A 14,299-nucleotide genomic window follows, 5' to 3' on the forward strand; every position below is an offset into this window, starting at 1 on the left:
ACAGAAGTTTTGAAACTGATGTGTTTGTACAAACAATAGTAACCAAAGTTAAAAACTAAAAAGTTCCAAAACTGAGATGTATATATATATATATATGAATATATATGTATACATACATATATATATATGGTTTAAAGCTCAGTTTAAAAAAAGACTACATGTTCTAAGATGAAGTATAAACACTGAGTCATTGAGCCAAGCATCATTGGTACTGAGTTTAGCATCAGGTGACATGATTCTCTTCCTCCAGACCATTTTGTACATTTTCTTCTCCACAGGAACAACTTTGGGTGGTGCTTCATTTACATGTCGGTTTCAGATGACACAGATCCAAGTAGACACCAACACAGCATTTCAGAGGGAGCCACACTGAGTCACCATCAGCAAAGGAGGACCAATAATGATGCAATGGATGCCAAGTTATACAGGAAGTGTGTGGGAAAGGATGTCAGGGCTGTGAATAAACAGCTAGGGAGGACAGCGTACACACTTAGATGGCTGAGACAGAAGATCCTGCAGGGAACTGAATGGACAAGAGAAAAGGGGAGCCTACACACTGTTACAAGACAGAGGAGGAAGAAAAACAAAACAAGTGGATTTCGAGAAGTAGATGTTGGTAGAGGCTCAAAGCAGAGGCAGAGGGAAAAGCCAAGATTCCAGAGAAGGAAAGAGAGGTGCAGAGAAGGTCAACAATGCCAGCTCTGTGGACTAGAGGGCAGGTTGTCTCTGAGTGTCTTAAGATGTCCGTTCAGCATGTTTCATGGAACACCATGCCCTAGAATCACTTTCCCTTTTTTAGTACAAGAAAAAAACAATCTTCTCCACTCCGTCTATTCTGCGGCCTCTCCTCTCCCTTAAGAGATTTCAGCGATATTTTCCTAGGCCTTGAAAGCACACTTCAAAAAATAACCTATTGCTGTTTTTTTTTTTAATTTTTATTGTATTTAGTCTCATTTTTAAAAAGAGTTCTGTGACTCTATGGCAAAGGATTCAGGAATAGGTAAGAGAAATGCTTAGCCAATCCATTAAAGGTGATTCTTATCACCAGAGAAGAAAGAGGCCTTAATTACCAGCTATGATCAATCAACAATATCTGTGAGGGTGACCAGGAACTCGGCAGATGATATCTGTGGTTGTATTTATGTGAAGACTCTGTTCTCCTTTCTACGTCCAGATCATCTGGACAACACCCAATGAGGAAGGCAGACTCATGAGAGCAGCTGTGGTGTCCTGGTCACATCTGAGAGTCTTGCCACAGAAGAAGTAGTGGCAGAGAAGGATGCTTTCTTGTTCTAGTATAAAAGCTGGGGTAGGAGGTAACTTTTCCCTCCATCTCTCTCTATTTTCTGTAATTATATTCTCTTTCTAACCCATATCAAATATGTAAAATCATACATCTTCTAATTATATGCCCCATCCATAAAGGCAATATTAGTCCAATATCCTTCCACATTGGACCCTCATTTAAAAGAAAAAAATACCCCCCCAATGAAGGAAATTATATTCTTTCATTCAGTCATTAGATTTACAATGGCACATACCCCATTTTTGCTCCTTGACAAACAGTTCCAAACTACAGAAATGTCAAGAACTGAGCCAGACACTAGGCAGGTCAACCATTCCCAAGAGACTGCTGAAAAATCACAGCCTAGAATAAAGCCAGTAGTAAATGCCAGTCAAATGAATCCTCAGTTCAAAGAAGCTGGGAAAATCAGAAATGAGATAGAAAGACACAAGAAACAGTTAGAGTTCATCCTAGGTATGATACTTCCTCTCTGTCTGAGAGAGACCCCGGGGGCTTTGTGTAGAGCTACAAGTCTTTATCCACACAAGCAGATGAAGTTCCAGGCACAAAGCCAGGTGGTCATGCATTCCTAGAGAGCAATAGTTTCAGTGTCCCCACACTTACATTTTGCCATTGCTGGACAGTGCCGGTGACACTAAAGGTGCTCACAAGGTCTGGGCCAGGAATATTTGCCTTCTCTTCACGCTGTATGTCTGAATATCACACTCCCCTTTGCAGCAGCAAAGTTCACTCTTATATCCTGCTATTCCTCTTCCAATCCAAGCCCTTTGCATTATTTTTGTGAGGCCCTTCCCCTTGCCTGCAGACACTTTGGTTTCTAACTACACTCCCTAATTTTCTTCTCATCTAAACTATTCACAATTGTATATATTTTCTAAGTGTTCCAATCCTTTCAGCCATGTACTGGCATTTCTTTTGGAGTGGTTATTGTGAAAGCAGAAATAACATTCTGTCACAGGAAAAAAAGGCACATCATACATTCTGCAGTGCAGTGAGGGCATGGATTGATTGCCAAACAAATACCACAATAAACTCCCCTGTCTGGGTAGCCTTCAGATCACCACTGCAAAGAACAAGGGTCCAACAAAGTCACAGGAGCAGTGGATGTAGAGAGGAGCCCACTCATTGACTTAGTGGTTCTGCTGACTGGGCCTTCAAGATAAGTGAGGCAAATTTTGCTTGAACAAAATCTCACATCTCAGTGAGTCATGAATATTTGGGTGGATTTAGAATGGCTAAGCTCACAAATGTCAAATTCACAAATGTTAAAGGCCTACAGCAGATGTTAAGGGGAGTCTAGCAGGAAATGAGTAACTCCAGATGGACGCAAACAATAGCAAGTTGTGAAGGTTATGTTTAATTGGGTAGGAATAATATAACCATAGCAAACATTAATACAGCAGATAATTTGTATAAGCATGGCTTGAAAGGCTTTATGTGAATGGATCTGCTTGCCTCACAAAGTGTCCTTCTTTGACTTTTACCCGCAGTTGAAAGATGAGGAAACTGGAAAAGACTAGATTCTCATTTATGCTCTTTGGGAGACAGAAGAAGAGCAGATGTCTCAACCAAGACATTGCATGTCTGAGGATGAACTTTGCAACACAGGGAATACAAATTCCCTCAATGATCTGTATTCTGAGGAAGTGAAAAGTTACTCTGAGCTCCTACACTATTGTATTTCTATAATGATAAACTCCTAATGAATGTGCATTTCTACCAAGAGTGACTTGTAAAGTGTTTGTAAAACTTTTGATTTTTGCAAATAGTCTATTGAATCTTAACATGGAATGCGGTACAGGGGCACACAAGAGAAGAAAAAAATGGTAGTTTCTATTACGGCCAATATAGGGCACAGATTCAAGGCAGGCTTGCCACACAATGATTATATACTGGGGGTCAGAAACATAATCCTGTGCCTATCTAGGAGTATCATGAGGCAGTTTTATGTATGAGTTTGCAGTCTTTCTTTGTTTGTCTCTTCTCTGTTTTTCACCTGGGTTTTAAACATAGCTCCTTCTCTAAAATTCATCTAGTCTCAGCTATAAAACCAGCAAAGAGAATAGTTTCCCTGATGCTTAGGACATAACAAGTGAACAGCAGTGACAGCAGAAATAAAAAATAAAAGAACCCAAAGACCTATATAGCTACCTGTACTTTGAATGCCAATAAAAGACAAGTTATAAGAGATATAAATAGTATTTTTTATAAATCTCTTAATTTGACCAATAGATTTAACCACATAATAATAAACAAATGACCCATAAGCACTTATGCAATTCAAGAGGAATGATTATCAGAAAAATGCAAATAAAAATTACAGCAAAGAATAGTTCACATCCACAGGGGTGGCCACAAAGGAAATTACAGACAATAGCAAGTGTTGTCAACCACATGGAGAAATTAGAATATTCTTACATTGCTGGTAGGAATGTAAAATGGTGCAGCCACATTGGAAAATAGTTCCTTAAAATAGTAAACGTCCACATGACAGCGATTCTGTGAACAGGTATAAACTCAAGAGAAAAAAAATTGAATACTAATACATGAAACAGTATTAGTCATAATAGCCAAAGAGAAGAAGGAACTCAAATAGCCAGCAACTAATAAATGGATTAAGAAAGTATAGCATACAATATTCATCTGTAAGGAGGAATGCAACATGGAAACATGCTATGATGTGAATGAAATTTGAAAATATTTTGATTGAAAGAAGGTTGTTGGACATAATCATATATTGTTAGTTACCATTTACTTAAAGGGTCCAAAAGGCAAATCCACATGGATACATGAAGAGTAGCAGTTGCTAGGGGCCGAGGACACAGGGTGAACTACTGACTACTAATAAATATACAGTATCTTTGGGAAATAATCAAAGTATTATGAAATTGGACTGTGGTAATCATTACACAACTCTGTGGACATATAAACAACCACTGAGTTGTGGTTTAAAAGGTAGACTTACAGTGTAAGAATAATCAATCAGTAAGATTATTACATATGTACATGCACATGTACCTGTGTGTGTGTGTGTGTGTGTGTGTGTGTGTGTGTGTGTATGTGTGTGTGGTTTATCAACTCAACAAGCATGTGTTCATGTGGGTATGTGCATATGTGCATACAAATATGTATTTATGTGTACTTATAGAATTCCAGAGGTCTAATGTTAGGTGTCTTCCTCAATCATTCTCCAAATTACTTTTGGGGGGGGGGGCTGTCACTCACTTAGTATGGAATGCATCAGCTTAGCTTTGCTGGGTGGCCAATGAGATCAGGAATCCTTCTGACTCTGCCCGAATCACCCCAATGCTGCAGTTATAGACATGCACCCCTGCACCTGGCTTTTTTTTTTTTTTTTTGACATGGGTGCTGAGGATTCAAATCAGGTCCTTGTGTTCTCAACAAGCACCTTAGCAACTGAGCCGTCTTCCTAGCCCAGCTGCCACATTTCAACAGATATTTTAGCATACCCTTTGCCTACAGCATTAAGTCTAAGCTCCAAATTGGCCCTCTCTACCCTAGCCTTTCCTGATTCTCCCACCTACCCCTTAATACTTCCACATCACCATGTATTTTCTCATCATAGTAGGCCTTTGCTTCTGTGTCTTCCGGGAAACCCATAATCATTTTGTCACATTCAACTTAAGAGTTACTTGCCATATAGTCCTCCAATTAGCAGAACTGATTACTTTCACATCTCTGTCCATACATGTAGTATGTTTTCCATATTTCTCTGTGTGTAAGGTTTTCTACAGATATAGACCAGTGGTTCTCAACCTTCCTGATGCTGCTACCCTTTAAATCAGTTCCTCATGTTGTGGTGACCCTCCAACCATAAAATTATTTTTGTTGCTACTTCATAGCTTTAATTTTGCTATTGTTATGAATCATAATGTAAATTCTTAGAGATACAGGTTTTGTAGAGGGGTCACAACCCACAGGTTGAGAAGCATTGATCTACAGCAAAAACAATGCATTATTCAAATGATCTCTTTAAAGAACATCACTTAAAAATTAAATTAAGGGCCATGATATTTGATATTTGTTGGTGGCAAGCTACAAATAGTCAGTGTCATTTTTCAGTGCCTTATCTCCACAATAAAAAAAAGAAAAGGAAGACTTCAATCAAGACATTATAAATCATTCAGAAGTTGATTAGTTTTGTGAAAGTATCAGAAATTTCTAAGAGAAAGTGCACATGCCGTTGAGCAGAGATAATCACATCAAAGCGGAAAAGAGCTGAAAAACCAACAAAAAAATAGCAAATGATCTAGATTTTCAAAAGATTGTTTTTTAATCACTATTCTGGTTTTTGCAGATTCTGCTTTATCATACAGGTCATAGATGATTTTCTCATACCCTCATGTCCAAATTAAAAAAAAAAAACTTCTATTCATGTTTCAGTAAAAGAAACAATGTATTCTACTGTGCTGGCTAGTTTTCTGTCAGTTTGACCCAAGTCAGAGTTATCTGGGAAGAGGGAATCTTAATTGAGAAATGCCTCATTAGATTGGTCCTTAGACAAGCCTGTGGGACATTGTCTAGATTAGTGATTTATGTTGGAGGGCCTAGCCCCCTGTGAGTAGTGTCACCCCTGTGCAGGTGGTCCTTGGCTTGTATAAGAAAACAGGCTGGTCAGGTAAGTTATGGGGAGAAAGCCAGTAAGCAGCATCCCTCCACAGCTTATGCTTCAGTTCCTGCCTCCAGGTTCCTGCCCTGTTTGTGCTCTTTCATCTCCATCCCTCCAGGATGAACTGGGACTGGGACATGTCCACCAAATAACTCCTCTACTACCCCATTTGCCTTTGTTCTTCACCACAGCAACAGAGAGCAAAGAAGACAACTACAAAGAGTGAATTGGGGGAATGACAGTTCATTGTGTAAAATGCGCTCACTTACTGGGTCACTAAATTTTTACTTTTATTATTTTTTATGTAATTTTGTTGTCCCATTTCAGGCAAATGATGAGAGAGAGTTTATTGCATTTTCAATTGACTTACATTAAATGAAAGCCTTCCAAGATATAGATAAAATCTTTGTAAGTGGCTGGATATGTTGAAAATAAAATAATATTGATTAATTTTCTAGGAGCAGCCAAGCTTTAAAAAGTGATTAAACTATTTTTTTTCCTTGTTTGCTGAAAAGAGGCCTTCACCAGTTGTTTTATATGCCATATTTAAACAAACAGATGTGGGGGGATTTGAAGCACCCTTATTCTCCAGAAGTCATTATTGGTGCTGGGCATAAAATTGAGCCACAGTAAAAGACATTGTAAATCTTCTACATTAGACCTAGAGGCAAGTACAATCTGTAAGCCTGATAATGTTAAGGTAAACACAATGACAGCAATTTACCTTACCTTGAACTTGTAACTTTAAAAGTCACTTTAGCGGTATCTCATTTCATCCTCGTAATATTCTCTGGAGTAACATGTCAGGTTTTGTTTCTAAATCATAGGAGAAAAAACTAGTCAGGAAAACTGAATAAACTTCCCAAGGTCAAAAAGTTAGCCACAGAACCAGAACCAGAACTCCAACTCACAGGCTTCTTTCTTGGAGCTCCTACAGTTTCACCACCTTTAAACTGCAGTGCTACATGAAATGGAAGATACAGCTAAGCAGCTAAAGACACCCGGGGCCAAGAACGAGACTTTGAGTTGCATTCACCTAAAAGGTCAGGCTCTGTATCAGGTGCTGTGAAAATGATGGGGGATTTATTTAGTGGCATAACTTACAAATGAAGGGATAGGTAGGTTGTGGGTTCTGTGAAAGATGCAGTGCAGTCCAGCCGTGTTCTCTGGAGAACTCTCATCGGTCTACCTCCAGCGTCCATATTCCAAGAAGGAAGAGTGCTCTGCGCCTCCTGATCTTGGGTCTTCAGGGCCCTCCCTTGGCCCCACCTTGTAGGTGTGACAGTTACCAAAGCCTCAATGGAGGTTGGAACTTCCAGACCAAAGCTGGAATGACTAACCACTACACATTCCTATGTCTCACCTATTTACGATTTAAGGATTTGTTTTCTGTGATCTGCCATGAAAATGATTTCTTTTTAGTCCAAACTCTCTCTTCTTAGACTAATGAGCATTATAAAAATCACTGCCTATTCTAAGAAGCATTAAAAACTTCCATTTATTTGAACTTAGCATTTTGAATTGAGAAGATAGTCTGTTGAGATTGTCGTTGAAATTTGCAGATAGCATGGCTCTCACAGCCTGGATTGTCTTCTCACATTTCTCGAGGCTGCAAGTCCACAGTTAAGATGTCAGCAAGTTCAGTCTCTGGCAGAGGACTCTATTCCTGCATGAAAGATGGCTGCATGCTCACTTTGTTCTCATGCGTATCTTTAGGGGGGAAGAAAGAAGAAGAAGCAAGGGAGAGAGGGAGGGAGGGAAGGAGGGAGGGAGGGAGGGAGGGAGGGAGGGAGGAAGGGAGGGGGGAGGGAGGGAGGGAGAATAACATTCTGGTAAGGACACCAATGCTACTAGATAATGCTCCACCTTCTGACTTCTTTTGTGGTATTCATAACTAGGAGACCCCATGTCTAAATTCAGCCTCTATGAGGGTTAGTGTTTCCAGATGAGGATCTTGGAAGGCCACAATGAATCTGTAGAATATACTTTGTATATTCCTCTTAAAATATTGAAGTTTGAAAGAAAGTATATGTCCATGTACTTTTGCTTTTACGGTGTTTGGGCTAGTTTTCTATAACAATATGCATGTGGTTTTTTTGAAAGTTACTTAGATAAGAGTTGTCTTACATTGATGGAATTTTTTTTCAAATGCCAAAACAAATTTCTGAAATAAACTATTTAGCCATAACATATTATCCATTTTGTACAGTATTTGATTCAACTGCTATTGTTTGAGTTTAAAATTCTACAGCTATAATCACAAGAAATAGTGATGTGTAATTTTGTTTTTAAAAATATGATTATAGTATCAGAAAAATATTGCATTTATTTTCTGAAATTATTCTTAGAGGATTGGTATTGTTTCTTCTTTAGAAATATACTAGAATTCACCAGTGTTTGTACTAGGCCCTTTTTTTTTTTTTTTTTTTTTTTTTATGTAGCTTTGCGCCTTTCCTGGAACTCACTTGGTAGCCCAGGCTGGCCTCGAACTCACAGAGATCCGCCTGCCTCTGCCTCCCAAGTGCTGGGATTAAAGGCGTGCGCCGCCGCCACCTGGCGCCTTATATTTTCTTTACAAGACTATTACAAAGTATAAATAATATTTATTTAATAGAAATTTATCAATTTAGTTATTTTTAATGAAAATTTATAAATAGTGTCTTTCGTGGAATTTTTCTACTTACCTACATTGTAAAATTTACTGTTGTAGCTGGTGGGTTATCTATCACCATTGGATAGCTCCATACCCATGAGCATATGGGCCTTGTTTATTGTGCTCAATGATTTTATTCTTCAAGCAGGACATGAAGTTGATAGGGGATGTATTAGGGGAGTCCCTGTAGAACCTGGATGAGGTAGGGGTTGCATATGCTCAAAATGTATCATATACATGTATGGAATCTTCAAACAATAAATAAAACATAATACAAAATATTTGTTATTAAGAATCTATCCATATTACCTCTTGTTATTCTTTTCTAATATGCACAGGGGCTCTAGTGAAATTCCTTTACTCTGTCCCTCAGTCTATCTCAAAGTTACTAGTTCCTTGATATTTTCAAATAATTGAGTTTGAGGCTCATTAATTTTTCAATTTCATTGAATTCTATTAATACTTTATTGTCTTTCTTCTACTTGATTTGGAATTGTTCATCAAATGTAATGCTCAAGGTGGACATAACAAGGAAAATTACACCATAGCAGATTCACAACACTACTAGGCAAACATCAAGCCCTGCAGTTCTTTGCCTATCATCAGAGCTCTTGATGTCATCATCTAAGTTTCAACAGTTACCTATAACTCTGCCCTTGTAGGCCTGTTTTCAACAGGACTCTCTCTTGAGCCATGTCCACCCAGTGTCTATAGCCTTCTTCAGCAGGTGTTCCATGTTCCTAGTATCCCCAGCATACTGAGGTCTCTATTGCAGCCTAGGCTTTTCCCTGAAAGTTTCTTACACAGTGACATTTTAGTGTCTTCTTACTGACACAGATTGCCTGACATCACAAGCTTTTCTCTTGAACCACATATGACTGTCCTCTGCCCTCTTCCACTATAATCTTACATTCTTTGTGCTTAGAAAAACAGCCCAGTGTGGATGATGCCAAGTTCTGATGTCCATCTGATATTTAACTTCAACTAAGGTATCTGCATTCTGGTCTTCTGAACTACTACCAAAATGTTCCTTTAAGTCTTTGCTTATAATGTTTTAGGGCATCTCTACTATCTAGTTCCAAACTCTTCCAAATTCCTCCTGAAAATCAGTTCCAGTTCTAAATCAACTGAGCAAAGCTCATATGAACTCACAGAGACTGAAGCAGCAGGCACAGGGCCTTCATGGGTCTGCGCCAGGTCCTCTGCATGTGTATTATTGCTCCCAGTTTAGTATTTTTATTGAACTTATGAGTGTGTGAACCAATAAGTCTTTGACTCTTGTGCCTTCTCTTGGGCTCTTTTCCATCTGTTGGTTTGCCTTGTCCAACTTAGATATGGTGGGTTTTGTTTTGCTTTATTACATTGTATTGTGTTATGCTTTGTTGTTATCTCTTAGAAGCCTGTTCTTTTCTAATGAGAGACTGAAAAAGAGTAAATTCAGATGGGGAGGAAGTGGGGAGGAACTTGGCAGAGTAGAAGGAGGGGAAACTAAAATCAGCAAATATTGTATGAGAAAAGAATCTATTTCAATAAAAGGGATAAAATCAAATCCATATACTTTGTTAATGGAATCTCTTGCAATCAACATTTTCTATTGATTTTCTGTTCATAGAAAGAGTTGTACCTCAGACACAGTTTTTTATAACATGTTTCTTTTAGTTTTTTCAAGGTATTATACAAATTTATTTTTATTTCTGGTCAAATATTTCAAATGCTTATTTCAAAACAAAGCCACATGAACTCTCTAATGTGGCTCCTTCCTTTTAACTCAACAATTAAGTTAAAGTTACAGACTGAGAAAGTTCAGTATTGTGGGAAGACATTAGAACATTTGACAATAAAATCAAGATTTCCATTTTCACTGAGCCACTCTCAACTTGAGTTCCTTATCTACAAATGCAAGCACTTGTGACAGCTCACATAGGATAGTGTTAAGAGAATTAAATGGAATAAACATATTTTGTGAACTGGAAAATACTATGCAAATTATAATCACAATTATTCTCCTTATAGATATTGTTGGGGAAAGGTTTTATTTCTTATGACTAGTTATTAATTTCCACTTACTAATGATCTTTCCAGAGTATCCACCATGCATCAAACACTGTTCCTGATGCTGGGAAATTAGCCACTACTTTCATAGCAAATGCCTTTATGTGTAGACTTTAAAACTCTAAAATCATATCTATAAAGACTAGTGTATTAAGTTCTCTAGAGTAATACAACTTATAAAATGTATATATATATTTACATGTGATTTATTAGAATGACTTACAGACTATGGTCCAGCTAATCCAACAATGACTGGCTATGAACAGAAATTCCCAGAAACCAGTAGTTGCTCAGTTCATGATGATGGATATCTGAGCTGGTATTCAATATATGCTGAAATCCAGAAGAAGCAGATTCTAATGCCAGTGAAGGAATTCACTTGCTATTAAGGTGATAGCAAGCAGGCAAAGAGCAAAAGCTTTTTGTCTTCCATCTCCTTCTATAGGCTTCCAACAGAAAGCATGGCCCAGATTAGAGGTGTGTCTTCCAGACATAAAAGGTCTGGGTTAATGGTCTATCTTCCTATCTCAAAGATCCAGACTGCAAGTAGATCTTAATATTTCAAATTAAGCAAAAGTTCCTCACAGGTGTGCCTCCATTTTGGGGTTTTAGTTGGTTCTAGATGTATTCAAGTTGACAACAAAGAATAGACATGACAAATAGCCACCACAACTAGTGCTAAGAAATTTGTTCTTGTAGACATTTATTCTGGCTTGTTGAAGACATACATACTCTCATTTCAACCCACTCAATAAACTGGTATACATGTGCAATATGTCAGAACTTGGTACAGATGCATTTACAAATATAAAAATCTTTTCCCTCGAATGAATTAATTCTATGAGTAAAATAATAAACTGTCAATGCTGTCAGACAGAGAAGAAAAATGCAGCATCCTTTAAGATTTTATAAAAGACAGCATCCTAGAAGACCCCTGAAATAATGTTCTGTAAGACCTAAGAATAAGACCTCCTAAGAGACAGCAACTAGCCTGGGTCAGGACATTCTTGCCTCCTCAGAGGGGAGAACTATATAATCTGAGTCTTGAAAAACTAATAGGATTGATGATCAAGAAGTCAGCCAGGCATTCAGCTGGATAAGCATCAAGATGGGCATTTGAACAATCACACATGAGAACATTGTGACAGGTAAGTGTTTAATGTGTTTAATTGCAGGGCACTGAAATAATTATTATTTGGATTCTGGGAGCAATCTTCTTATTAACCTACAATAGATTATTTAGTCATTTCATTTTTTTTTGTTGTTTTTTTTTAATCATAAGTATTTGAAGCCTACTTGTTGACATGCTAAGGAAATGCAGCTAAGTGAAAGACTGAATGAGAAGTTAAAAAAAAAAAAACACCTCTCATCTGGCTAGTTCTGAAAAGCCTTTTAGAAGCTGCCTTTCCTTGGTAACAACAAGCAGGTTTGTCACTGCAGAATGGCTTTGACATTTGTCTTGATGCACAGTAAGTGACTGCCCTGTAGTTTCTTATAATTCCCTTTGCTAATAATAGAAACCTAACTAGGGCAGAGCTAAGAATGCTGATGGAAACTAAATAGATTCAGCTGTGCTTTCAGCCCTGGTAGGAACTAGGACTCGTGCTGGCTAGCACCAGTGCCGTTCCCTGGTCAGGTATTTTCCATATCCAATTTAATCAATGCATGCCATCACTTGGAAAGCCGATGATTGCCTTTCTACCCTCGGTGCTAACCATTGCCTGAACTGAAATGTTTGTTTGGGCAAAATACTCTTTTTGTACCTTAATCCCTGTTGCATAACTTTTCCTGAGAAGTCATTTCTACTTACTCCAGATGGAGAGGGCAACGACAGACCAAAGAACTGATTCCAATCAAGTCCAGCTTGATGAATCAATGAGATTATTGGAGTTGCTTAGGGGAGCATGGTGAGGCATTAGTTGTAGGAGCATGAGAAACTTATGGACAAAAATGCCTCCCAGCAACTGCATCTTCCTTATACACCCTCAGAGAGGGGCGTGGCCTGGTGAGCCTCCCTCCTCTGTTCAGACGGGATTGTTAATAGGTCCAGTCTCATGAAGAACCCATGTATGATCACTGTTGCCCTGGTTCTAGGCAGCATTAAGCAATCCAACCCAGAAACATCCACACATCATCTCCATTCTCTTACTTTTAAATATTTTTTTATAATCACTTGATGAATCTTCACCTTAAACTAGACATATCTACCATTTTGCCAAAAGGCATTGACTATTATTGTACAAGTGTTGGTGCAGCAACCAAAGTGTATCTTGCATTATGTCTGGATTTTATGTTTTGCAGTTGTTTTCCAGATTAACTATTTTATAATGGTATGTGATTTTATTGTCCCTTATGGGTAGTTTATGTTATGCAGAAGATTCTGGAAAATATAGTGTTAGTAGAAATATGACAGCCTTATCTCTTTGTTCACAAAAGAGCATTATCTCTTTCTTTATGAGAACACAGGTAGTGATTACCCATTGGTTTGGCAACTGGATATAAAACATGTCTTTGTGATGACTTCCAGCTTTTGTGAGGATGTCATCCTGTGGTTCTAACTCAAAGGTCTGTCCTGAGCTAGTTAAACTGGCTTTCAGTTCTATAATAAATGACAAATTACCACCCACATAAATATTCAATGAAGTGGGTGGTGCCCAGGCAAGACTGTCCTTTCCCTTTTTTCCAGAGGCAACTGCCCTGTCTTCATGTGGAGCATTAAGAGTGACCTTTGTTTGTGGATGATTACTGGTGCTTAGTGCTGCCCAGTCACCTCTCTTCTGCTACCAACTGGCCAAACACCTGCATAGTTTACTGATAAAATGTTTCCAGCCAGACGTCTCCTGCAATCACTGAGATCAGGTTTCTTTTTCAACTGTGTATGTAATCCTAAAGGAGAAATTAGATTCCCATGACTGACATAGTACAAAGGAGCAGAGGACATTTATCTCGACAAAAAGAGGCTCAATGCGAAACAATTGGACTGGAAAGGAAGCTATGATACCTGTAGCCAGTTCCAAAATTTGAAGCAAACAAAGCCTGGGAGGAATGCATCTGATGCAAAGCCAACCTTGAAAGGCCGTGTTTCCGCTGACTAAAATTTAGCACACTGTCAAGTACTCCAGGCACTGGAGCAAGGGTCGGTGTTATGGAACATTTGTTTCACTAGGCAAAGGTGTCTTGCTTTTGTTTATGCAGCATTTGTTTAATGATGTAAAGATATGTTGTTGTTTCACCTAAGGCACCTGATTAGTCTAATAAAAACTGAACAGCCAATAGCTAGGCAGCAGAGGGTTGGGAGGGGCTGGCAGTCAGAGAGAATAAATAAGAGGAAGAATCTAGCAGAGAGAGAAGAGAATGAGGGAAAAAGAGAGAGGGATGCCCGGGGCCAGCCAGACAGCTGCCAGAGAGACAGACATGGAGTAGAACATGCAGAATGAAAGAAAGGTAAAAAGCCCCAAGGCAAAAACGTAAAAGAAGAGAAACAGATTACATTAAGTTCTAAGAGCTAGTGGGACAAGCATAAGAGAAGGTCCAGAATTCATAACTAATAATATTTCTCCCTGTCATGATTTGGGAGATAGCTGGCAGGATGGAGAAAGCCTGCTACAGATCAATGATACCACGGCAGTACTGGATGGTACAAAAACATTACAGGATA

This window comes from Peromyscus maniculatus, chromosome 12 (genome assembly GCF_049852395.1).
Source record: "Peromyscus maniculatus bairdii isolate BWxNUB_F1_BW_parent chromosome 12, HU_Pman_BW_mat_3.1, whole genome shotgun sequence".
Classification (NCBI taxonomy): domain Eukaryota; kingdom Metazoa; phylum Chordata; class Mammalia; order Rodentia; family Cricetidae; genus Peromyscus; species Peromyscus maniculatus.